The sequence below is a fragment of the Rhinolophus ferrumequinum genome, chromosome 2, assembly GCF_004115265.2.
Source record: "Rhinolophus ferrumequinum isolate MPI-CBG mRhiFer1 chromosome 2, mRhiFer1_v1.p, whole genome shotgun sequence".
Classification (NCBI taxonomy): Eukaryota; Metazoa; Chordata; class Mammalia; order Chiroptera; family Rhinolophidae; genus Rhinolophus; species Rhinolophus ferrumequinum.
Window position 1 is genome coordinate 18,853,015 of NC_046285.1, and position 26,474 is coordinate 18,879,488.

The 26,474-nt window shown below is 32.9% G+C and overlaps 1 pseudogene; it reads right to left on the minus strand.

The window, feature by feature from the left end:
- Window positions 1-4,775: 4,775 nt before the first annotated feature.
- LOC117037993 (lysine--tRNA ligase-like) lies at window positions 4,776-25,166 on the minus strand (annotated as a pseudogene).
- Between the last annotated feature and the right edge of the window lie 1,308 nt (window positions 25,167-26,474).

The window sequence follows — 26,474 nt, forward strand, 5'->3', positions numbered from 1 at the left end:
ATGATTATAAAGTAATGCAAAGATGCAGCTGACAATTAAGAAATCCCATTAGGAAATATTTATTTGTCTTGAAAAGTACTGGTATAAAATAAACAACAAACTTTACTTTTCTCTCATTCATGCTTGCACATCTGAAAGCAGATTATCTCTTTGTCTTAGTCTAAAAGTGAATCCTTTTCAATCTCTTAAGCTCACATTTTCCACATGACGCATGTGCATGTGTTCAAATATTTGCTTGTATGTGGATATCTCCGCAAATTCTTTCTTACTAAACCACACACGCCTGCTCGTTAGAGTTAGACAAGACTGTAAATAGTGTAGAAAACAATGCTATTCTTTTGCAACTTTATGAAACAATGACTAGCACAGCTTTCAGAGAGGAGATACATTTCCTATTAGGCAGTAAGAGCATTGATATTTAATGTCAAATAATAAGAAACATAAAATATTCTTGGAAATTTAAATAATCAAAAAGTAACTGAAATAGATATGATTTATAAATTTAGAGGTATATGATATCCTAACATATGTTGATGAAGTGAGCTCTGATTTTAGTAGGCATATTCTTGTATGGCAAGGTGATTGCTAAGCATAGTTCTACCATAGAAGATACCAACTGCTCAGCATTAATGTATCACTTTTTATAGAAAACAACTCACTGAAAATATATCTTATGGAGATTATCAGTTTGGTGTGGAATTTATTTATTCTATTTTTAAAAGATTTTTTAAAAAATATAGCTAACGTACAATGTTATATTAATTTCAGGGATACAGAATAGTTATTCAACATTTATAGACTTAAAGAAGTGATCACAATGATAAGTCCAACAACCATCTGACATTGTATCATGCTATCACAATATCATTGACTCTATTCCCCATGCTGTACATTACATCATGACTTATTTGTTTTATACCTGAAAATTTGGAACTTATATTCTCCTTCCCCACCCCTTTTTAAATTTGTCAATTGTATTGACATTCAATATTATTTTATATTAGTTTCAGCTGTACAACACAGTGGTTAGACATGTATATAGTTTAAGAAGTGATTCTGCTAGTCTAGTACTTACCTGGCACTATACAGAGTTATTATCATATCATTAACTATATTCTCTATGCTTTGCTTTGCTTTACATCCCCGTGACTCTTTTGTAGCTACCTATTTGTACATTTTAATCCCTTCACCTTTTTCACCCTGTCCCCCCAACCCCCTCCCATCTATCACCCCAGCAAATCTAGTACCCATCTGACACCACACATAGTTATTACAATATTATTAACTATATCTCTTCTGCTGTACCTTACGACCCCATAACTACTTAATAACAACCAATCTGTACTTCTTAATCCCCTCCCCTTCTTTCACCCACATCCCCAAAACGCCTCCCATCTGGCAACGATCAGAATGTTTTCTCTATCTATGAGTTGTTTCTGTTTTATTTGTTAATTTTGTTCTCAGATTGCACATATAAGTGAAATAATATTCCATCTGTCTTTCTCTGTCTGACATACTCCACTAAGCACAGCAACCTCCCGGTCCATCCATTTAACCACAGATGGCAAGAACCCATTCCCTTCCATGGCCAAGCAATATCCCATTTTATGTATGTACCACCTACTCTTTATCCATTCTTCCATCAACAGACACCCAGGCTGCCTCCACATCTTGGCCATTGTAAACAATGCTGCAATGAACATATGGATGCACATGTCCCCATTGAAATAGTGTTTAGGATTTCCTTGGATAAATCCCTGGAGTGGGATTACTGGGTCCTTATTTGCCTCCTTTTAAAGCTTGTGTTTTAAAGTCTATTTTGTCTGGTATAAGTATTGCTACCCCAGATTTTTTTTTTTCTTTTTCTTTTTCATTTCCATTTTCATGAAATATCATTTACCATCCCTTTACTTTCTGTCTGTGTCTTTCAATCTGAAGTTAGTTTCTTGTAGGCAGCATATGTGAGGATTTTGTTTTCATATCTATTCAGCCCTCTTATGTCTTGATTGGAGTATTTAATCCATTTATAGTAAAACTAATTGTTGATAGATATGTAGCTTTTGCCATTATTATTCATAATTGTGATTTTTTTTTTCCATCTTAATAAGTCCCTCTGACATTCCTTGTAATACTGGTTTAATGCTGATGAACCCCTTTAGCTTTTCTTGTCTGGAAAGCTCTTTATCTGTCCTTTTATTTTAAATGATAACTTTGCTGGGTAGAGTAGTCCTGGTTGTGGGTCATTGTTTTTCATCACATTGAATATTTGGTGCCAATCCCTTCTGGCCTGCAAAGTTTCAGTTGAGAAATCAGCTGACAATCTTATGGGTGCTCCTTTATAAGTTACTAGTTGCCCTTCTGTTGCTGCTTTTAGAATATTCTCTTTGTCTTTAATGTTTGCCATTTTACTTATAGTGTATCTATGTGTGGACCTGTTTGGATTAATCCTGTTTGGGACTCTCTGTTCTCCTGGACTTGTATGTCTGTTTCCTTTGCCAGGTTAGAAAGTTTTAAGTCATTATTTTTTCAAATATTATTTTTTCTCTCTTTTACTGGTCTCCCTATGATGGAAATGTTGTTACACTTGATGATGTCCCAGAGAACTCTAAAACTGTACTTATTTGGGGGGGTTCTTTTTTCTTTTGGCTGTTCTGATTGGGTGTTTTCTGTTATCTTCTCTTCCAAATTTCTGATTGGATCCTCTGCTTCATATAGTCTACTGGTGATTCCTTCTAGTCCATTCTTCATTACTGATATCTTCACTTCTGACTGGTTCTTTTTTATGGTTTTTATGTTCTTTTTTATGCTTACCATCTCTTTGTTGAAGTTCTCACTAAGTTCCTTGAGTTCCCCCATAACGATTGTTTTGAACTCTGTTTTGGTAGGTTATTTGGTTTCATTTTGTTTAGTTCTTTTTCCTGGAGTTTTCTCCCGTTCCTTCATTTGACATGCATTTCTTTGTTTTCTGATTTTGGCTGCCTCTCTGTGTTTGTTTCTATGTATTAGGTAGATCTGCTATGTTTCCCAGTTTTGGCCTGGTGGCCTTATGTAGTAGGTGTCCTGTGGGGCCCAGTGTCACAGTCTCCCTGGTCACCTTCTGTGGGTGCTCCAGTAGTTTCCCTGTGTGGGTTGTGTGGGCCCTCCTGTAATAGTTATGCCTTGATTGCTATTGGCACGTCAGTGGTTGGGATTGACCCTCAGGCTGACAGGCTGTGGGGTTTGGCCACAACCATTGCTTCTGGGCTGCTGTGAAGGAGGCTTACTCCACTGATTTGGATTTGCCCTAGTGCGCTCTAGTGCCTATTGTGACCACTCTTTGTGTATGCCACTTGTGGGTCTAATTGGGCAGTGTTCTGCTGTGGTCTGAAACCAACATCCAAGTATGCTGGTTCTAGAGCCTGTTGGGAGGTGCTCTGGAGCAGGCCTAGGTCAGCCACTACCTGTGACTGGCCAGGGGCTAAATGATAGGAGGTACAAATGATCCACAGTTGTTCACTCCCTGTGCTAAACATGGAGGTGCATGGGAGAGGCCACACTGTGAACCAAGGATGGCTGCTATCAGTACCAGGCTGGGGTAAATTTGCAAAAAGCCAGGATACCTGGAGGCCTGCTGCCACCTGCCAGTGCCCTTAAGGTTCAGCCACAGATAAATGCCTCATGTGGTATGCAAGTTGAGTGAGGCAGGGTCTCAGAATCAATAGAGTCGGAAGAATTGTGGTCACCAGGTTAATATAAATTCTGGTTTGGTGCCAGTGTTGAACCTGGAACAACTCAGCAAGAGTCTCAGAAAACATCGAGGCCAGTTGTTACCTGTTTGGGACCCACAAACTCCAAAAGTTTAAAAAAAAAAAAAAAAGTGCAGTGCAGTGGAGTTGGCTGCTTACAGAGAAAGTGCCTCCAGTGTTGGGGGAGGTCAGTGGCCAGGGTCTCTGCGAGACAGAAAGGTTGAGTAAGTGCAGCTCACCAGACCAATCAGATTCATATTTGGTCATGTGGGCGTGGGCTTAACATAGGAAATTGACACCCACTTTCTGGCTGCACTGGAAGAGGACCCCACACAGGGAAAATGGTGTCTGTCCTCCACCTCTCTCCTCAAAGCCATACACCTCAGTCTGCCCCCTATGCCTCTGTCCCCTGCATCCCATCACGTCCCTCCACTGGAACCCAAGGTGAGTGCCTGGAAGCAAGTAAGTTTGTTTGCGGGCCATTTGAGAGGACGTTTGAGTTTTCTGCAGCCTTCTGTCCCACCCAGGTGGGGGGAATCACCACTGTTTTTCACAGCCAGATGTTGTGGGGGCTCCTCTTCCTGGCACCAGTAGTCTTGGTTTGGGAATCTGGAGTGGGGCTGGGGTCCTTTGCTCCTGCAGTGGGAACCTCTGTGGCTGAGATATCTCTGCCAATTTTCATCTGCCATATGGAGGTTTGGTACCAACGTATTTTGAATCTCTGCCCCTTCTACCTACCAGTCTTGACATGACTTCTTCTTTCTTTCTTTTGTTATAGAATTTCTGTTTAGTTAGACTTTGGATAATTCTTCAGGTTGATTGTTCTATAATTTAGTTGTAATTTTAATGTGTTCATGGAAGGAAGCAAGCACAGTGTTTATCTACTCCACCATCTTGGATCGCTTCAAAATAATTCTTAATTCCTTTTCTCTCTTTTGGTGACTAAGCAGTTATAGTCAAATTGATAGCAACACACAAGAATTCCCTTGCAGTCTTTGATCTTTTGCAGAAATACAAACATATCTAAGTTATCTGACTTGTCATTATTTTCTAGACGGAAGTGCCAGCTGTTGTGCTTTCTAATGCATCAGCAGTTGCTATATTTTCCTTAATGTCTTCTAGTTTTATGGCAGGAAACAGAAGTACTTCCTGGATGTTTTTGGAGTCTGTGAGAAACATAGTGACTTGCTCGTTGTCTGTGTCCCAGCCAGCTGTGGGGAGCATCCCGTATTCCAGGGCTGTGCAAAAGTTTTCATCTATGAACATGGTCCCATCATCACCTGTGGCCTTGACTTTGGCCTGTTCTTTGAAAAGCCGCCACTGCCATATGGGGTGATTCAGCTCGGTGTTGGCATTGTATATTTCCTTCTTCATGACAAACAGCTCAAGGAGCTCACTCAGACCCACTTTAGAGAGGTGCCATTTTGCCAAAGGGCTCATTATCTGTGAGTGATTACAGGTGAATGTAGGATTGAAGTATGTCACTTCCAGGAACTCTCCAATAAGCTTATCAAGGAGACTGTCTGTGTCCCGAAGTGGAAGGCTTTCAACAACTTTTGCCACACAGATATCATGAAGAATTTTGCGAGTTTCTTTTTGAGTTTTGAAAAGGTTAGTTTCTTGAAGCTTCACCCCCAGGACTTCCTCAAGCTCTTCTCCATGCTAATTCTCTGAAGGGTGGGGTGAATTCATTCTCCTAGGCTTGGCCCCAGAGTCCATCTGATTGGTAGGTGACCTTGTAACTGCCTGTAATGTACTTCACCCTCCCTGAAATCACATTCTCTGTGATTTTCATGAGTTCATGATAGTCGGCATACACTATTTAAAACCCACAGGTGGTAAACTCAGGATGTGAATCAAATCATTTCAGAGTTAGCATCCACAATTTCACAGACCTGGTCAATGCCAGCAATCACCAACATTTTGTGGTAGAGTTCAGGAGAAATTCTCATGTTCAGCTCATTGCTGTAGGTGATAAAAGGTTTGGCCACAGCTCCCCCTGGAATGATGTTCATTGTGGGAGTCCCAATCTCTAGGAATCCCAACTCATCCAAGAAATTTATTATATGTGTGATGCTCTTAGAGCGAATGATAAATTTCTGCCTCACAGTCATTCACAGTCTGTCCAACTATCAAGGATATCATGTTTCCTTGTCTTTGAGGCCAAAGCGAAGATGAGGTAACATGGAAGAAATGAGACGGCAGTGTGATCTCATAGGGAATGATGCTCAGCTCACCCTTCTTGGTTTTTCCAGGATTCCTCTGAACTCCAATCATGTCTCCCTGACACAGTTTGTTATTGATACAAATAAATTCTCTTTCTGATTTCTAATTTCTGAAATTGGCCCTGAATTGCAACTTGTGCCTCTCTCCTCGAAGGTCATAGAAGATGAGCTTCCCCCCAGAATCTCTTTTGGCATGGATCCTACCTGCCATCATTAAGGTGGTCACTCAGGTTGTCTCCATATTGCAGGTAATGTATTCTAGGATGAAGTGAATGAGCGAGATGTATAAGTGGAACTTTTTAGGATACGGGTCTTCCCCTGTTAGTTGGCCTTTGTTGGTGGACTGCTTGGCTCTGGACCTTGTAATATTAGTTTGGGTTTCCTCCTCAGCACTCACATCATTGTCAGTGATGTGGTTGGTGACAGCAGCATGAGCCTTGGCTTGGCTGTTTCTCACTGAGCTCCTTCTGCTTGGCTTCCTTCTCTGCTACTTTCTTCTCTGCTTGCAGGCATCTCTTTAGCTCATTTTTTGCTCAGTTTCAGCTCCCCACTGTCCACATTCACCTCAGCCCCCAGAGGGCTGTACCTGAAACGGGTGCTGTTATACTTTATACTATTTCTTTTAGCTAAAAATTGTAGCTGATCAGAAAATGTCATGATTAGCAGAAATCCCAAACATTATCTTTAAATAATATCTCTGAAGGACAAGGAAGATTCTGATGGCAAGATGCAAACTGGAACAGTGAACAGTTCTTTACCTATCTGGTTTCAGGATTAATTTTTTTTAAGCTGCCTCAGGATTAACACTTCTCAAATTATCAATAAATTAAGGATTGAATAAATTCAATCACTCATTCTACAAGATTTATTAGAATCCCTAATACTGAAGATGTGTTAATATCTAGAATACGACACAAACAAAACACATGTAATCCTTGCAATCATGAAGCAATCTAGTGAGGCATAGATAATAAAAATTAAACAAACAAAACAATCCTTAATTGTGGTAAGTGCTCTAAAGGAAAATGATAGTAGGGTGTAAGAGGGAAAAAATAGGAAGGAAGTATACTGTTTTATGTAGATCAAACTGTGAGAATCTCTTTGAAGGAGGTGACATCAATTGAGAGAGTCGAAGAAATAGATCAAGTACTAAGGAGAAGAAAATAACAGATCTCTTTGACGGAGGGTATACCATATATAAATTTCCTTAGTTAGGAAAATGTGAGTATATTCATGAAACAAAAGTAAACAAGGACAACAATTTAGGGAAAATGGGGATAGTAGGATTAGATATAGTTTCATAGGCTGTGGCCAGAACGTGAACATTTTTTGAGGTGGTCATAAAGAGTCTGGGTTCTCTTTTTACAATGTTATGACACTTTAAACAGGGGATGAAGCAAGCTAATAATGTTCTTAGTGGTCACCTTAGCTACTGTGGGAAATAGATTGTAGCCCAAATAATCCCATTTTAGTGGTTAAAAAGTAGCACTGATTTTGTCATTGGCATTGTTATACTAAATAAAGTTGTTAATTTGAATTTTAAAGCTATAACTCTTTTCCATGGAATCAATAAACTTTGTTTTCTCTCTCTCTCTCTTTCTTTTTTTCAATTTGGGTGAAAATAAGCCATTCAAAGACTTTAATTTGTCTTCTGTTGACATTTCATCATAAAATGTTACTTAACCCAAACAATGAAAACATGTAAAATGTCATTTCTCAATTACACTCTCTTCTCTTATGAAGGTTGTGTGGCAACTCTCAGTATAGACTATAACCTGTAGAGATTATTTTATTTTTCTCCTTTATGATATTTTTTTCTTTTTGTAAAATGCCTTTACCTTGATTTTATCATACTGCTTTATTTATGGGTAGTATTTTTCGTAACAGAAAAAGGGATCAGATATTGACTACTTTGAACATTATGCTGCCCCTCCCTCATTACATGAAATTAACCCTAAATAAATTAAAACCCATAAATAGGATTCTCCTTTAATTGAGAAGCTAGCACTATCTACATGTAATATGAGGACCCTGAAGATCTAGACATAAGTGGATAGGTAGGGCTTAAATAAATACATGTCTCCATATAATGATAGGATTTTGCCAAAGATCTGATTAAGATAACACACATATTTTTTTTATTATTTATCTGGTTTAATATAAACAATCAGAAGCCGATCAGCAAAGTAATAATCAACCCAAGGCTCAATATACTTCATGCATATAGAGATGTAAACAGGACTTGTTTGCTATGACACTGCAGTAGCAGTGATTACAGTACTGCCAGCGGCAATAGCACTAATATAAACAGCAGCACTAATATCAGGAAAAGAAAGATGATATGGAAAAGGAAGAGAGAGATGGGAAGGAGTAGGCATAAGAACAACAGCAACATTGTTGATAGTAATCTCAATTCCCATATAATGTGGGCACAGATGGAATTCTAGCCAAAAGTCATAGCTGATTGGTTTTAATTCACTTGGATACTACATAAATAATTTTGTTAATTCCTTTCATTGGCTTCACTTTGGTTTCATCAATCTGGTTAATTCAAAATAGGTATTGCTAAGAATGCTTGTCTGGCCACTTGTAAATTTAGTCAGAATAACTCTCAGTGACAGCCTCAGTGGTTTTATTCAGGTTGGAGGCAGTGAAGTTTAAATGAGTAATTAATTCATTAAAGTTATATCATAAGAAATACAGTAACAGGCTGAATACATTTCTCACTTATAAAATTAATTAATCTGAACTAGATTTGTCTTACAAACACTTGTCATAAAATAGAATTGACTTAAAGAATGAAAGCAGATGGTAATTTTGTTTGTCTAATGATCTTTTTAGTGAAATGATTTATTAATGAAGGACCATGAAACTCAATTGCAACAAAACTATTGTGTTTAGACAAAGTGATATGGAGATTTGTGCAAATTATCTTTGTTCTCTTTTACTAGAATTATTAGGTAATCTTGGGCATGATATATTTTTTCTTTGCATTAACTGGGTAAATATTATAGAAAGATGATGGGTTAATTATCTAAGGAAGTGAGCAGACGATATCCCCATTGTACAGAGTTCTTCCAAGAAATTATGCATTGTTGCTTAAAATATTAATTCCAGGTATAGAAGCTAAAAAATTATCAATATAGCAATCATGTGGTTTCTTTAATATGCATTATGGTCTATCAAAATCTAATTTTATGTTTAGTTTTCTTTTAGTTGCCTAGAATTAATTTGAGAGTGCTACCCTCACAATCTTTATATTGATTTTCATTACCAAAATAAAATGATATTTTTATGGTTATTTCCTCTTGCATTTTTTGCTAAAAATCACACTTTAATTAAATCCTTGTGTTAATGGGCTTAGGACTATTTCCCACCTCAATAAATCAGAACTACCAAATCTGTTCAGTTTACTGAAACTGCAGTCAATGCTAATTTCCTTTTGGTTCAGCAATTTCATTTACTTGTGTATTGGAAGTTCAATTATTTGTGATTACAGTTTCAATGTATTAAGATAAATGTGATATAACATCTAAATTGTAACTTACAGAGGCTCAATTTTTGCTGTTTATAGGAACCTACTTAGGAATAATTTCAGAAAGTAAGTGTAAATGTTATTAATCCTAATATTTATGTATTTTTCCTGGACATTATTTATGGAAATATACAAAAATAAACACATTCACTGTCAATACATACATTTGGAATGATAAAAGAGCAAAATTAGTAAGCAAAAATAGGAGTGATTAGCAACCATCCAAGTGCTCTGCTGTAGCATGAGTACTGAAGCATAGATGTTCTTCTGTGCTCCACACTCACCAAAGAATTATTTACCAATATTTAAAATTTTAAACAACATTAAAGTTGTGGGATAGTAAACAATTTTATTTAATACCAAGATATTGTCCACAATTGTACAATAATTGATTCATTTTTCTGCTATATATCTAAAACAAGTCTGGTCTTCACCTTTTATTTTCTTAAGAAAAATCAGTATTTTGCCACATTTATTATTACCAAAAGAATGCATATGCATAAATAAGAAAATAAAAATTCCAGCTTTTTTGAAACAATAAAAATGATACACCATAACAGTAACGAGAACTTTAGAGTGCCATGTAGTGCATATTGTAAAGATTGCATTTGTATTTTTCAACTACAAATTATATTATTTATAAGAAGCAACTGACCCTGAATAGTTTGAATAATTTTATTCTATAAAGTGAGGCATATTTTCGTGCAGAGGGATTAAAAAAGATGTACTGGCCTTACTTTTAAAATCATTGAAATCTTTTGTTTTTTAATATATTTAAGAGTCTGATTAAATGTTTCAAGAGCTCATAAAATTATTTGACTGAAAGATTTTTGTCATGGAAAGAAGGGTAGCTTCTTGAATTATTTTTCCTTACATTTTTCCTATGTTTCTTATGTTTCTAAGGAAATTTTTTTCAGATTTTGGTTTAAAAAAATATACAATTTTGGGTTCTGTTAAAAAAAAAAAACAGACCTTTGATATGGGAAGTGAAACCATTAATACTTGAAAAGATTTCTAGTATGTCCTGATACACTGAATTCGCTTCTAATATTTTCACATTCAATTTAATACTTCAAGCTTGTTATGCTTCCAACATTAATTTGTACATATTTTTATATTCTCACAATGATTCACAAATGTGATCCTGTGAAATTTCTGTTACCCATACAATAAATAGTTAAAATAGTAAATATAAGAATTCACACGTGTAAATATGAATTCTACTTTCTATGCCAGTTATTTTTTTTTTAATCTTACTGTATCCGATGTTGAATTAAAAGCCAGAGAACCCAAAAATAAAATTTCTAATAATGATTTATTTTCTAATGGAATTGTAATATTTGGGCACTTTACCGGTCACCTGAAAGTTCACTGGTATAATAACTGGTTCATTGGTATCATAATTAATGCACTTATCTTAAAGCTCTAGGTTTGACGCTGCTTAAACGCAAATTGATGTGAAAAATATTTGTCATACTTTATTGACCGTTACAAAAAAATCATTCAGGTTTTTATATTCCTTTCATTCAGTTTTTGACACAAACTTAGTTTAGAGAGTATTTTAAAAAGATGCCGAAAAATCTAAATATGACATGGAGTTTATAGTTGTTTGTTATTAGATTTTAGATGCAATATTTATAGACCATTAAGATATTTAATTTATTAATCTTAATATTTTCTGAAAATAGAAAAAAATTTCATTTTTTGTGTTATAAGGGGCATTTTTATAAACCTTAAGCATTTTATAAGTATTCAACTAAAAGATAAACTTATTTTATTTTGAATAAAATACCCATTAATAATTATCTAAGAGATTATGATTACACTTGAAAATATTCAGTAAGATAACTGGATGTAATGTAAAGCCATAAATGAAGAATGTTCATGGTTAATTAAATTGCATTTCCTGAGCAAAACAGAAAGTATGCCAATCAGATAGGAGGTTCCTACTCTATCTGCCTGCTAAGCATTTAGACTTCTGAAAAAATAAAGAAATTCATTGGGTTTAGCATTATTATAGATGTGAACCACATCACTAGGAGATAATACCTATACATTTTCTAGAATGACAATGAGGACATTCACCTTAAGAACCACCCTTCGTTACAGTCTTTAAAATCTCAAGTGAGGGATATGTTAGGAATAAAATAGAACCACAGGTGGTGTTTTGGTTCTCTAGTCCCTAATGATTCAAATAGAAAAAAATAAATTAACAGATGAAATAGAGAATCTGTATGAAGTCTGGAATAAATTCTTCAAATATTTAATTGGCCTGTTTAGATCTTATTAATAACTACAAAACAATATCATGAAAGTGAGCAGGGTTCGAATAATTAGCGATTAGTGAATCATTATCATTTATATGTTATTTTAAATTGAGTTATGAGTTTTAGGATGAAAAAATTTTTTTTCTTTTGAGAATTTACCAGCAAACACATTTGTTTAAAATACTACATTTTTTTTAAAATTTATTTTTAATTTATTGGGGTGACAATTGTTAGTAAAATTACATAGATTTCAGGTGTGCAATTCTGTATCACATCATCCATAAATCACACTGTGTGTTCACCACCCAGAGTCAGCTCCCCTTCCATCACCATACATTTGATCCCCCTCACCCTCATAAAATACTACATTTTTTAATTAAAGTTTATTGGCGTAACAATGGTTAGCAAAGTTACACAGGCTCCAAGTGCACAATTCTGTAATATGTCATCTATATTTCACATTGTGTATTCACCACTCAGAGTCAGTTCTCCTTCCAACGCCATATATTTGACCTCATTTACCCTGATCTACCCTCCTCTTACCCCCTTACCCTCTGCTAACCACTAAACTATTGTCTATTCCTATGATTTTTGTGTCTTTGTTTGTCTTGTTCCTTTGTTGCTTTATTGTTTTCAGTTTTATATACCACATATCAGTGAAATCATATGGCTATCAACTTTTTCTGTCTGACTTATTTCGCTCAGAATAATAATCTCAAGTTCCATCCATGTTGTCGCAAATGGGACTATTTCATCTTTTCTTATGGCAGAATACTTTTAACCACAGTTTCTTTAGACTTGTATCATTTTTTTTTAAATCCATCAAGCCTCTCCCTCTAGAGTAAAACTCAACTATGAGGGGAATATTTTTGTTTCTCTTTTCCTCACTATATAAGCTATTGTAGCTCCTATAGCTATAAGGGCTGTAGGGTCACAAGGCTTTCTGAAAAGTGCCTTGTAGTCAATGGCCTGTTTAGTGTAGTTGCTAGTGACAATCGTCAGTTTGACATTTTCAGCAAAATTGTTAAAGAGCTAAAGTCATATTACTATACTACGGGGGCTTAGAAATTGTTAAAGCATTTATAATTGTAAGCTGAACATTTTAGTGAGTAATTGGAACACCATTTATTTACTTTTTTTTCTGGGATACAGTAATTATACTGTCAGAGATAAATAAAATAATTAAAGAAAAAAATTTGGAAACCAGAAAAAAAATAATGCCCAAAAAAATAAAATTCATATAAACTTAAAAAAATATATATAAACACAAAACTCATAATGAAGTTCAAGATAACTGTTAAAAAGATTGCAAAGATCATCATTAAAAAGCATATACTTTGATATAGTCCTATTCATTTATTTTAGCTTTTACTTCCCTTGTCTTTGAGGTAAAATTCATAAAATCATCTTTGACCCGAAGGTCCATAAGTTTAATATTTATGTTTTATTCTATGAAAACGTAATTAATAATGAAAAAAATCATTATTAAAATCAGAAACATTATGGTTTATTACGACTTTGGTAAAGTCATACATATTGTTCTCTGAGACAAAGATAAGAACGTCAAAGATTATTTTTCACTGTTTCTTCCGTAAAATAATGCCTGGAAACTTATGAAAGTATTTTGCCTTAGCCTTATTAAAATAAATTCTATGCAGTTTATTGTTTCAGGTCTTATGTTTAGGTGTTTGATCCATTTTGCGTTAACTTTGGTGCATGGTACAAATGGCAGTCTATTCACATTCTTTTGCATGTGGCTTTCCAGTTCTCCCAGAACCATTTATTGAAAAGGCTTTCTTTTCTCCGTTGTATATGCTTGGCTCCTTTGTCAAAAATCATCTGTCCATATTTATGTGGGGTTATTTCTGGGTTTTCAATTCTATTCCATTGGTCTGCGTATCTCGTTTTCTGCCAATACCATACTACAGAAAAAGTCAAGAACCGTATGACTTCACTGATAGGTGGGATATAAAATTGAAAACAACAAAAGAACAAGACAAACAAAGAAATAAGAACTCATAGACAGAGACAATAGTTTAATGGTTACCAGAGGATAAGGACGGAGGAGGGATACTACAAGAGGGTAAAGAGTGTCAAATATATAATGATGGAAGAAGAACCAAATTTGGGTGGTGAACATACAAAGTAATATATAGATGATGTATGAGGTCAAAAAATTAATTTCACGAACTTGTTGCAACGATGTTGCTAACCTTTTTTGATATCAGAGGGATTATTCATTATGGATTTGTACCAACTGGAGAAATCGTTAGCTAAGTTTACTATTTGGAAGTGTTGAAAAGGCTGCATGAAAAAGTTAGATGACCTGAATTTTCGCCAACAATTCATGGCTCTTGCATCACGACAATGTACCAGCTCACATGGCACTGTCTGTGAGGGAGATTTTAGCCAGTAAATAAATAACTGTATTGGAACACTCTCCCTACTCACCTGATCTGGCTCCCACTGACTTTTCTTTACCTGAAGATAAAGGAAATATTGAAAGGAAGACATTTTGATGACATTCAGGACATCAAGGGTAATATTATGACAGCTCTGATGGCCATTTCAGAAAAAGAGTTCCAAAATTGCTTTGAAGGGTGTACTAGGTGCTGGCATTGGTGTATAGCTTCCCAAAGGGAGTACTTCGAAGGTGACCACAGTGATATTAAGCAATGAGGTATGTAGCACTTTTTCCAGGATGAGTTAGCAAACTTAGTTGTCAGACTTCATATTACAGAATTGTACACTTTAAACCTATGTAATTTTACTAACCATTGTCTTCCCAATAAATTTTAAATAAATAAATAAAAAAAAGCACATGCTTGAGGGCTGTTTTTCATGAATGTGTAATACATTAGTGCTTTTGGTGAAAAAATCATTATTAAAATCAGAAACACTATGGTTTATTAAGACTTTGGTAAATTCATACATATTGTTCTCTAAGACAAAGATAAGAACTTCAAAGATTATTTTTCACTGTTTCTTCCATAAAACAATGCCTGAAAACTTATGAAATATTTTGCCTTCGCTTTATTAAAACAAATTGACAATATCATTTGCTTCTTAATCTAGCTTATGGCTCTTTCTTCAGCCATTTGGCAAATATGTTAAGCATAACCTTTTGAATAGTTAAAGAATTTAATGTGTGTGGTTCTTAAAAACCTAAATATGTGGCTTTTAAGTAAGAATAGATATTATAAAATGTATCATTGTTAATAGCTGTATTTTTACTTTTTCTGTAAATAAAAATCATAGCCAAGACGGGGGTTCAGGAGAATAGGGTAAATTAGAGAAATGAGCTATTGATTCGACAGATGAACAATTGTTCTATCTAAAAGAGGTAATCTGAAATCAGGTACAAGTCATTGTCTTATGAAATGTGGGGTCAGTGTTATCAAATCTTCTTATACTTCAAAAGAAAATAGGAATTCAGGTTCTATATCAAGTTTCCTCAGGGTTAAATATAAGCAACAAATTCAAATGTTTTGAACATTATGTGTAAACCGAGAAATCATAGGTGATGTCTCTATTTGGCAATGCATGTCTCCAGTTCTTTATCTCAAGGTATTAGGACAAGCAAGATAAAACAGTTGTTCTGAGTGTGTCATTCTGCTTACTGAGATTATTTGACATGCATGCAATTTATTCAAGATTTTAAAATTCTTTATATTCAAAAGTCTATTGTCCATTTCCCTTAGAGTCACAAAAGTTTTATTTTCTTAAAGATCATCTAGGCTTTGAATGAGACACTAACTATACATGATAAATGACATAATTTACAGATAACTGTTTGATAGTTTAGAAAAGATCATACCGGTTTAGTGGACACTAATAAAAGTCTTCCTAAAAGAGGGAGAACTTGAATTTGAACCTGAATATTCACCTTGATTATAGCATTTGAACTTGAATATTCTCTTCCATTTTAGTTAAACAACTTAGTTTTAACTAACACTATGGCACACATTTTAAAAATGGTATAATGCAACTAATATTTGTAGCAAGATTCATAGTTTTGCTATTTAGTTAGTGGTAAGAATATACAGCATGAATATTTATAAATTGTTATTTTGAGATATACTAGTTTGAGCACTGATTATTCTATTAAGCCCTTATACTTATTCAAATTTCTCACATGCTGCTTCTATTTACTAAATGTTATCTTGGCCTCGCAAGTTCTAATGAATTTTTAATTGTGAAGTAATGATATGACTTTCTACTAACACTCAAAATTTATCCATTGTTAAATATATTTTATAAACTGATTCTTTTCTGCTCCTGATCACCTGAAGTCTACCTACTTTTTGACAACTTATCATTTGATTTGTTTGAAATAAAGAAAAAAAAAGTCATTACTTTCCTTTTGGATTTCTTCCTCATTATGGTAACTTAAATTGCAATTTCTCATTTACATCCAGTAACAGCTTAATTGGATTATTATTTTAGTTTCTCCTGGGAAATCCTCTCTGCATAGGAAACTCTGCATTTTGGGCTTACTCTTGTTGATCCTGTTTATTTGCAAACATATATCTATTTATTATTCATTGAAAATTTCCTGTTCACATTTTTGCATATTCTCATCTTTTAAGCTAAGAGAATCTTTGCAAATCATTTAAATATGTTTAAGATTCTGTCACTTTACCAATTTAAAAAGTGCTGTTAGCTTACATAAAAGATGCCATAAGATTAGTTATGAATATAATTTCCCCACTTCTACATTTGAATAGTCTGCTTTATAAATGAGTATAGCTAGCAGTGAAATCTACTTTGACAATCAACGAATACATGCACTATATAACTAAGATCAAAGTTTTTTATTAATATGGTGTTTGAGATTACATGATTTTCAGATTTTAATTTAGAGCATTTTTAAAGAAAAAGAAAAAGGGGTGATTTAAAAAACATAAAAAGTGAGAAAAATATTAAAATAAGAATAGTTGCAAAGCATTGAAAGAGTCATAAGCAGAAATTTGTAAATTTAATAAATTGCTCTGCATCTTGGAGTTATATTACTCCACCTTTTAATGTGAATTTCAGTGTCAATGAATACCTACTCCTTAGATGTAATTTTAATTAAAATTATTATGTTTTGTGTAATCTTTAACTCTAAAATGTACTGAATTTCAAATGTATAGCTAGAGTGGAAAACAGAATTGTCTTATGTTGGTATAGATATTTATGAATCTCTTACTTTGGTTAGTTATGACTCTTATTCAAGTACTGTACTAGAGACAGGAAATACTCTACAGAGCAATAATTCTCTATAAAATAGGTGCACACAGCCTAGATAAGGAAAAAAAAAACAGTATCACCCATTTATTTTATTTATAATTTCAATTCTTGCTTCACAAACTTATCCTGTAGACATCTTACCCACTGTTTTCCAATAAAAGCTTTCTCATGAGTTCACACCATGGTCCATCCTAGATAATCATTAACAATCTTCAGACCAAAGTTAGACTTCTGATTAGATAGCTTCTTAGTCTCCATAATTTCTTCCCTATATGCTTGCCAAAGTACTGGAAATTCTAACAATCAAATACTCATTTCTCTGGGTTAAGGCTTTGCCTACTGCTAGAAAGTAAATTCAGCCATATTAGTCATTAACCTTAATGCCAATTTGTATACATTGGGTCACAATTTCCTAAAATGTGTGTGATTCACTGTCATTTTAAAGAATAATGTTAAAAAACATTGAAACAGTAGAAAATAATATAATCTTGTATTATAGACAACCACAAGTTTGGGCAGAATATGATGTATTTAATTAAAACTACTGTGTGTAATTTATAACTTATGTAACTATCAGTGGCCTGTAGAACTAGGCGTGCTATACTACTTTGCAAACGGTTGTGAGCTGAAATGAAACAATATACCCATTGTGGGGTTTGAGCTAAATCAATGATCTCTGATTATTGATGTTGAAGGAAAAGTTTAGGCTATGTGGAATTGAACAGCAGACGTGTGGAAATGGAGGGAGGTATGAATTGATGGAAAGAAAGGGCCAAACAGAACAAGTGGAACAGGCAGCATGTAAGATAAGCTGCAGAGAAAAGGTGTTTTCTATGTCCATTTCTACTTTAGATATTCTATTGCACTGCAAATGAAAATCTACCGTTTTCTGATATCCTCCCGCAATATGTCTATTCTTCCATTGTGAAAGTAATCCGGCCTTAAAATTTGATTCCCTCATAAATATTGTAAAATAAAAAGATGAAGAGAGAACACACAATACTAATTTCCCAAATATCTGTTTTCAGAGACAATAAAGGCTGAATGCCATATGAACAGATTAACTGGGAATGTCTGTATGTTTTATATAACCTTACCTAGAAATATACCCAAAGTTCCTATGTACTAATGAAACTGGTAATTTGCTTAAAGGAGAAGGAAACAAACAAACAAAACAAAACAAAACAAAACAAAACTTATTGGCTTCTGAGTTAAAAAATTCACAGCATTCGTAAGAAGATTATCATCATTATTATTATTATTATTATTATTATTATTATTATTTTGATATACACAGTTCTTTTCTTGTCCTAGATTCATCAGCAAATTATTTAGTCTGTAAACTTCAGTAAACTCAGTAGCTCAAGCAATGGTTTAAAGTGACAATGCTATAATACATTATTATAGAGTTGGATATGTAATAAACACTTAATAAAATAGTTAACATTAACTGAATGCTTATTCCATACCAATTATGTTTCAAATGCTTAGATGGATTAGCTCATTCAATACTCTGCCGATCCTATGAAGCAATTTTTATAACTATACCCAATTTTCAGATTAAAATATTATGGCATAGCATGTAAAATAACTTGCCTAAGAACACAAAAACAAGAAAAGGTAAACAAAGGATTCGATCTGGGCAGTCTAATTTTAGAGCATGTGTCTGTAATGACTGCATTATATCTTTCATTTCTCCCTAAGCTGAAAGGGCTTTCTATTATTAGTAGTAACGTTTATTTTATTACAGTATTATTTTTATCCACATAAAAGGGGTTTTAATATTATTAATATATAATATTGATATACATATTACATATACACATACATTTATACACATATTACATATATTACGTATATACGTATACCATGTTACATATATATATGCTATACATATATACATAATATGTGTGTACATTAATGTATATATGTGTGTATTATATATATTTATATATACATATGTAAATACTTATATATGTATATATAATACACACATATGCATATATATTATATACATATATACTTATACATACATATATAAGTATTTACATATGTATATATAAATATGTATATATATAATACACATGTATATATTATATATATACACATATGTGTGTATTATATATACATATATAAGTATTTACATATGTATATATAAATATATATATATAATACACACATATATGTTTTAGACATAAGATACCAGTACATATTTATTTGAGTTTAGTGTATGACATCTGATCTGCAATAAAAGTCGACATAAAAAAAGATGTTCTACTTTTCATATTTGTTTAAATACATATGTGCATGATGGATTTTTGCGGTAATATTTTGATAAAATAAAGTTGTGTCTTTTCAAGTTAAAACATTAATATATAGTTGAATACTTTAAGAACTCTTTGTTGTTAAGATCTGAGGATAAATATGAACAAAGAGATTCTTCTGAATTCTTCTAATAAATGTATAGAGCCTCTGAAATTTCCATTTTAATTAAATTGCTCACTGAATTGATAGGTTCTCCACTCATGGATCAGTTGTTTACAAGGTGGGTCTCCATTGTTTTCATCTTTCACTAAACCAACTCTGGGAGTCTTCTATCCACATTTCTAGTATATATGACTTTTGCCTCTCAAACACAATAGGGATATTTTTAGTCATTATTTATTTAACTAATAGTAACACAAAATCATGCTGGGCCTTGCATTACTTTTCTCCTCATTTGGAGTCACTCTATTAATTTCCTTAGCCATGTTCTGTGTCTTTTACCAGCTCATCCTCCTCTAACTACCTTGGTATATTTTATTTCTTCAAGGCCAGGCTCTTGGCTATTATCTGTGTTCAGTGTCTTTCTCCCTAGGATGGATTTCATTAATGCCTAATTTCAGAAATTATTGAATAACCTATATAACATTTCCATTTGAATGTCTTAAAAATACTGAAAAATCATGACAAAAACTAGTTTCCTTATCTTTTCTTAGTTGAATTATTCCACAAACAGTCTAAGATAGGGGGCTGGGAGCTACTAGTTCATTTTCAGGTGGTGCCAAGTAGCAGAGTGAAGAAATAGAGAGTGAGATAGAGAACAAAAGATATTGAAGCATATGCTATTAATCTGGTCCTGAATTGGGCACTCTGGGCTCATTTCCTCTGCTGCCTCCATTAGGGACTGTGTAAAATGTATCAGAATAGTTCTTGTGAAAGATGATATATTGAAAAAGGTCTAAAAAAAGATTTCTGAAATGAAGTTCTAATTCTCTCATTTAAAAATACTGACGATAAAGAATCAAAGGCTTTTTTTTTTTTTTTTTTTTTAACCACGTGGGCCTATGAAAGATTACACCATGTTTTCTTGGATAAATTTCAGCTCATGGCCCCATGGAAGTTAAAGCTCCTTTTAATCTTGATAATATATCTATGACAATTTACCTCTAGGACATTGGATTATAATGATTTTGCCACAAATGGCTGTGAAGAATGACCATCGTCTTCCTTTGTGTACAAACAAAATATTCACGGTAGATTGGTCAGTGAATAATAAAACATTATTGAACATTACACTATGATTCCTTGCATCATGTAATAATTTACTCATGCTTTTATCATGAGAGGGAGATACTATTTTTCCAAATCTCTCTTTTTAAAATCCATCAATAAATTAAAAATTAGAGTGTTATATTTATTTAAAGAAAAATGTTTCTTAAAACTGCTTCTTTATTATTTCCCTAAAAAAATGCTGCTCCAAAAAAATAAGTAAGTAAATATAATCTTCTCCATGGTTAATTTTTTTGATGCATAATTTGAATACCAAAATAAACAGAATGTAAAAACAGTCGAATATTTTATTATTAAAGCTGAAACACAGAAGAAACATGAGGCAACTAGATTCAAACTTTACAAAAATGAATTAGACCAAATGTAATATTCTTACTTTTTCATGTCTTTTTTAATATGCCACTGATTTAAAATACATGTACTTTTTACTTAGTGGGGAAAATTCAGTATATTTGTTTGGCATCAAAAAATATAGAAATGGATTTTTAGGCTACATGTTCATAGCTTCCTCTTAACTAATACCCAGACATTATGGGATACTGCACATAATCCTGATGAATTTAAAACAAACAAACACAAAATAGTCCATGCAAATTCTTCTTCTCTGTGATGATGATAATAATAATAATAATAATAATAATAATAATAATAATAATAATACAAGATACAGAGAAGTATTACATTCTTAAAAACGAAATGTAGCAAGTATACATTCAAGAAAAACAGAAAGTCTCAGCAGGAATGTTTTCCAGTAGAGAGATGAGTTTCTTAAGGTAATATTTATATGTTTGTCATTTTTTAGATGCATTATTAAAAAAAACTTACCAAAAGAAAGTGCAAACTAGGCTTTTGTATATATTAACAGAATGAATGCATAATGTTATGTGAGAGAAGTATATGTGATCTTTTTTTGTCACACATTTGAATTCTGCTAAATTTTCCCTCTAACTCCATTTCCCACGAAGGGATAACTTTGACCAAACAAGATCACAATTCCTCTTGTGGACATATATATCCAAAAGAATTGAAATCAGGATCTTGAAGACACATCTGCACTCCCAAGTTCATTGCAGCATTATTCATAATAGTTCAGATATGGAAACAACTCACATGTCCATCGATAGATGATTGGATAAATATTATGTATATATTCATCCTTAAAAAAGAAGGAAATCCTGCCATTCGTGACAACATGGATGAGCCCCAGAGACATACGTGTGCTCACTGAAATAAGCCAGTCACAGAAGGACAAATAATGTATAATTCCACTTATATGAGGTAACTAATATAGTCAAACTCATAGAAGCATAAAATACAATAGTGGTTGCCAGAGTCTGTGGGGTGGGAAAATAAGGTGTTGTTACTCAATGGGCATAAAGTTTCAGTTTCATTAGAGTACAACGTATTGCCTATACTAACAACATAATATCGTCCACTTCAAATTTTATTAAGACAATAGGTAGGTCTCAGATTAAGTGATCATATCACTTAAAACAAAAACGGAAGCAAGGAAACTGCAAGGTGTTGGATGTGTCTATTACCTTTATTGTGGTGATGGTATAATGAGAGTTTGCATACTTCCAAATGCATTCCATTGTACACAGTAAATATGTGAAGTTGTTTGTATGTCAATATTACCTCAATACAGCTGATCAATTTTATTTTGAGAGAGATGGAAGATGAAGGTAAGATTTTTGAGTCTCCACTTTGTTATAATGAATAATGTGGACAATGTTCCTTCATATTTCAAATATTATAAGTAATTCATTTTTATATTTATTATTGTATGAAATACATCAAACCATTCAAGTCAGGATGGTCCAAAGGAACTTTCTGTAATGAGAGAAACATTCTATACCTGTGCTGCCCAGTACAGTCATCACATTTCAACTTATCAATATATCAACATTTAGTACTTGAAATAAAGCTAGGACAAGAATGGTCCTTGATTTTAAATTTTTATTTAATTTTAAATACTTACATTTACATCTCCACACATATCTAGAGTCTACTGTATTGGATAGCATAGATCTGTTCTCCTTTTGATCACTATATAGTAAATTTAAGTCCCCAATAAATATCTCTATGTAAATTGTTGTAAATTATATATTTTATATGAATAAACTGTAAACAAATCACACACCTTGTGGGGAGCCATGATTTCTTGTTATTCTGAAGCCTTGCAGACTGGCTCAGTTTTAGTTCCTGAGGCATTGTCTCTGCCTGCACCTGGAGGGTGCTTGCAAGCTGCTGAGGAATGAGGTGGGAACGGCCAGTTCCCGGACACAGATCACTGATGATTATCAGGTAATTGGTGGGCTTTGTCATTGAGATAATGACTTTGGGGAAGTTTCAGTGAGTCTGTAGTTTATATGTAAAAGTTGAAAATTTTACTCTCAATGAGGTAATGCACATTCGTGATTGTTAAGCTGCATGTACACAGGTGGTATAAATTGGTAAAGGAAAGTAAACTGGTGCTTCAGGATCACTGAAGACCGGCCGCATCATCATTTGTGTGAGTGTCTTTTTTCATTCCCACTCCCCCATTCAGGTACTGTTCGATTTGTGGAGGCTGGCCCACCATAACACCTGAACTTGTTAAATGGAAATAATTTGAATTATATCTATTTAATGAGACTATAAATTCATAATTTCTTAGAAAATAGAAATATTTAGACACTGCTAATGAAATACTGCTGAAATAAATATTTAACATCTTTTATAAAGTTTAAGAAATTATCGAATTTACAGATAATTATCTATATTTTCATAGTCTTCAAGACTGAGTGTTAGTTTCATAAATTCTTGTATCTACTGAAGTATTTATATTAATCGTTTCCTTAGAAAATAGTTCTATGAAAGAAAATAGCTCTATGAAAGAAATAGCTATTATTTTGACAACTTTATGCTAAATTTTATGCTAAATTTTAAATGAATAAATGAAACGTATAATATCTATAGTTAATGATACTGTACTGTAGATTTGAAAGTTGCTAAGATAGTAGATATTGAAAGTTCTCATCAGAAAGAAAAAATATAACTATGTGAGGTGATAGATGTTAACTAAATATCGTGGTAAGAATTTCACAATATATACAAGTATATTATTCAAGCCATTATGTCGTGTATCTTAAACTTACATAATGCAATATATTAATTATATCTCAAAACTGGAAAAAAAGAACTCGTGATTAGAAAACACATTTTAAAAGGTTTTAAAGTCATTCTATTATTATAAGGTGTTACAATAAATTAAGTATATACATCTTTCACTAGTATCTATTCTGAAAACTCGGGATCACTATGTTTTCAGAATTCTGTATGGCATAATTATGGTTTTCTTATTTTAATTGTTTCAATCTCAGTACAGTTAGGTGTTCTGTGATAATTATATTGAAGCCGAGTTTGCTATATTTTTAGGTTAATAGACAGTTGAAATATATGTTCTTCTGAAGAATATCCTTTATCGAGGAAGCCATAGCATCTATGAATTTATATCGACATATCTCTTTTTTGGATCTGCATCTCGATTCATTTTATTTTATTATATATTGTTGTAATAATATAGGGATTAAATCAAAAGACATTGAATCTGTATAATGACATAATGCTGCATTAAATGTGCTATAAACATTTTTCAGGAACACCCAAAATAATAAATTGGAGTTCACTTTGAACATGGTCCATTTTTCAAGTTCAATTATAATGAAAAACAATTCTGCATACACCACAATAGATGATGAATAGGAGTATTTCTTCAACCTCTCCTTTTTTTCTAACAATTTCTTGAATCTCTAATTATTAATTTTGTAACGAGTCTTGATAAGACACACTGTCCAGTGCCCATTGGTGTCTGGGTCTATAAAGTGTGTACTTGTTTATTGCTTTTTAAAAATTATACTTTTTCCAGTTTAATGCCTAGGTTTATAGGGTGTTTTTTTGTTTGTTTGTTTGTTTTATTTTAATTAGCTACTGACAAATGGAATTTTGTAGTGAAAATATAAATATACTTTTACTTTCAGCTTAACTGAGGGTTCTGAGGTGATTTCTCAACTAACATTGAGGTGACAATATCTAAGGAAATATCATTTGTTAGAAATAATAGTGGAATGGCAAGTAATTTTAACATCACAATAAACAAGATATGTGAGATTTAGAGAGCTATTTCTTGAATCCATAGATTGGCTCAGAAGCCATGAATTTCTGATTTGTTTGCATGTTTGCAATGTTAGAAATAAATGTACCTGGATATTTGTTAGGTGTACTAGAATGAGGGGTTGGCCCATAGCTTCCTTCTGACTCAAAGAGACCTGTAACACGATAAGGAAAACCCTAAGGGCAAACTCATCTGTCACTGAAGCACATTTTACTGAAATTAAAAAAAAAAAAAAAAATGCAGAAAGCACAAGTAAATATATCATATAAATGCTTCTAGGTCAAGAACCATAACATCACTAGCATCCCAGAATACTCACTAGTGACCTCTCCCAGTTACTACTCTTTCCCTCCTCTCTAAGTCAATCACTATACTGGCATCTAACAGTACAGTGTAGTTTGACGAGTTTTCTAATATATATAAATGAGAATATAAAATTGATATTGTTTAAGTCTTACCTTCTTTGAGACCCATGCACGTAATTCAGGTATATTAATTTATTACGATTGCTATAAGGTATTCCATATATGGATTACCATATATAAGTGTATTCTACTGTTGATGAGAATTTGGGTTCCAGTATACAATATTATAAATAATATTGTTATGTTAGTGTATAAGTCTCTACTACTGTGTTTCCCCGAAAATAAGACGTAGCCAGACAATCAGCTCTAATGCGTCTTTTAGAGTAAAAATTAATACAAGACCCAGTATTACATTACATTACATTACATTATATTATATTATATTATATTATATTATATTATATTATATTATATTATATTATATTATAAAGACCCGGTCTTATATCATAGTAAAATAAAACCGGGTCTTATATTAATTTTTGCTCCAAAAGATGCATTAGAGCTGATTGTCTGGCTAGGTCTTATTTTCAGGGAAAAAGGGTTAGTGTGTACTCATTTCTGATAAGTATATCTCAAGGAGTGGAGTTGCATAAATTTACATAAATTCAAGTCCACAAGGTACTGTAAAAGAGTTTAAAAAAATCTGTGTAACCGATTAATTTTCCCTCCAGCAGTGTATGAAGGGTCCTCATTATGCTATCAATTTGCATTTGTCTGAAGACAAAAAGAGCAGAGCATCTTTTATATGTTTATAGTCTATTTGGATATTATTTTTCGCAAAACGTTTCTCTACTTTGTCCCTGACTGGACCAAGCAATTCAAGGATTATTGGCTGGTTCATGGGCCACATTTTAAGTAGAAATGTTCTAGGGGATAAGTGATACCAAATGCTAGACTCTCTTCTCTCTTTTCTTTTCTCTCAGGTATTAACTCTGTAATTCTTTACTGCCATGTAATTTCTCTGGTGCTGGCAAAAAGTTATTTTTATTTATTTATTTATTTATTTATTTTATCGAATAGTCTGCCAATTTTTTTTAATTGTTCTCAGTAGGAGTGTGTTAGTCAAATTTATCTACATCTTCTTTAATAGAAACAGAACATAAAATTCACTTTTCACTAGTGTCAAGTATTTTTGTTATTTCTAGAATCAATTATCTAGTCTAAAATTTCTCTCATCAACTTGCATGACTTGGCAGGGAAGAAAAATGTCTTGGAAAAATTTTTTTTTTAAATCTCCAAATTTTAGAATTCCAGATCTAATGTCACCGCTGTTTAATTAATGAAATAGAATAATGTTTTTCCATATTTTAAAATGTATAATTTTTGTTAATCCCTTAGAGATAGAATAAAATCAAAATTTAATTTATTAAGATTCAGTTTTCTTTAATAATAACTTATAAATTTCAATGTTTCTGGA